The following is a 2,224-nucleotide window of genomic DNA, read 5'->3' on the forward strand; positions in this document are numbered from 1 at the left end:
TTATAGGCTTGGCAGTGCTACGCTTGCTAGGTCCAAGGCTGAAGGAGACTTGGGGGTCATGATTGACCACAACATGAACATGAGCCGCCAATGTGATATTGCTGCTGGTAAAGCAAACCAAACTCTAGCTTGCATCCATAGATGCTTCTCAAGTAAATCTTGGGATGTCATCCTCCCGCTGTACTCAGCCTTCATGAGGTCACAGCTCGAGTACTGCATCCAATTCTGGGCTCCACAATTCAAGAAGGATGTGGAGAAGCTTGAGAGAGTCCAGAGGAGAGCTATGCACATGATCAGAGGACAGGAGAACAGGCCTTATGAAGAGAGGCTGAGAGCCATGGGACTCTTCAGCCTGGAGAAGCGGAGGCTCAGGGGTGACCTGAGGGCAGCCTATAAGTACATCAGGGGTGTGCATCAGGATGTGGGGGAGCGTCTGTTCACCAGAGAACCCCAAGGGATGATGAGGACCAACGGTCACAAACTCCTCCAAAATCGTTTTAGGCTGGATGTGAGGAAAAACTTCTTTACTGTCGATCCCCACCCAAGTCCTGGAATAGACTCCCTCCAGAGGTGGTGCAAGCGCCTACTCTGGACTCCTTTAAGAAACATTTGGATGCTTATCTTGGTGGGATCTTCTGACCCTAGCTAACTTCCTGTCCTTGGGTCAGGGGGCTGGACTCGATGATCCCCTGAGGTCCCTTCCTAATGTCTATGAAATCTGTGTTACAGAGATCTTTTTAATGGGGAATGAAGTATGTTAATGGAGATGTAGGAAATGAAAAGGGACACCTTCTTCCCTTGTCAGAATGAAAAATTGGGACACCTCACAGTAGGGACAGGGTGTGAGAAGCAGTGATTATCTTTCTTTTCACTCCTTTATTTTTATCTCCTACTTCTACCTCTTCCTATCCAACCTTGCTTCCTTTCCTCATTTCTTCTCTCTCCTTATGATCACCAAGGGCATCTATACTTGTGCTCTGGTGAGTGTGTGTGTGTGTGTGGGGGGGCTCTGAGAGGCACTCTAAAGTGCCCGCAGCGTCACGTGTTTTCAGTGTTCCGTGTTTCAAAATGGTGGTGGGGGTGCTTTAATTAGAGTTTTAGTTAAAACACCCCCACCGCCATTTTGAAATGCAGGAATGCTGAAGATGCATGATGTGGAGACTACCGGAGCACGCTAATGAGCACTCTCCAGCAAACTTGATTGATTGAGTATGCTCCAATGCATGCTAATTAGCACACTTTGGAGCAGAGGTCTGTCGCATGTATTGGCGCCCTAAGTGACTACACTTCCCTTGTCACCTGCACCTTTTCCACTTCCACCTCAGTATCCCTCAGTTCCCTCCAACCAAGTCCCCTGCTCAGAAAGATTTTCAATGTACATGTCCATGACCTTTAATCTTAGATTGTCTTCTCTTCTTGTATAATCATTCCACATTTTTGAAGTAGCCAGACAATTCTGAAATGCTTCCCACCGGACGTTCTTTGCTTAGAACACCATCAGCATAAGGACAGTGGTGAGAGTGCACCGAATAGATGAGAGAAGAGAAAGAACAGTGGAATGGATTGATAATAAATTAGATCTTGTACCCAATGGGTCTATATTATGTGTCAGGCAAATAATATCCTATACAGCAGTGTTTCTCAATCTGTGGGTTGCAACCCAAAACTAGGTCACAAGGATATGTGAAAGGGTTGCAAACTTTTAAATATGTATTCTCCTTTAAAAGAGAAAAACATGGAAAGCCATGGCCTTTCTGTTGCAGCCCCCACCATGCCCCACCCCCGCCCCTTGCCCCACACACTGGGGGATTGGGGGCAGCAGCAGCAGGTCAGGAGTGAAGGGCACTGGGTTTGGGATTAGCTATTGATCTTTACAAAAGGGTCCTGGTACAAAAAAGGTTGAGAACCGCTGTCATATGATACATAACTGCTTAATACATATTCACATAATATAAATAAATATTTAGATATTTACTGCTTGCTATTGCTTATATTTATATTATCACACTCTCCTGGCTTTCAATGGATTTGCCTGACGGAAAGCAGGAAAACAAGGTAGAGAACTTAAAAAGTTACAGTAAGAAGTGAAGATTAGGTGTGTACCTGTAGAGATTTTTGGGGGCTGATACAGATTGCCGATTTTTTAAGGAGGCATATCAGCCGATGCTGATCCAGTTTCCGATACAGCTGCATGCAGCTGGTAAGTGTGGTGTGGTGGAAGGGG

This window comes from Gavialis gangeticus, unplaced genomic scaffold (genome assembly GCF_001723915.1).
Source record: "Gavialis gangeticus isolate Ggan-Ray unplaced genomic scaffold, GavGan_comp1, whole genome shotgun sequence".
Taxonomy (NCBI): domain Eukaryota; kingdom Metazoa; phylum Chordata; order Crocodylia; family Gavialidae; genus Gavialis; species Gavialis gangeticus.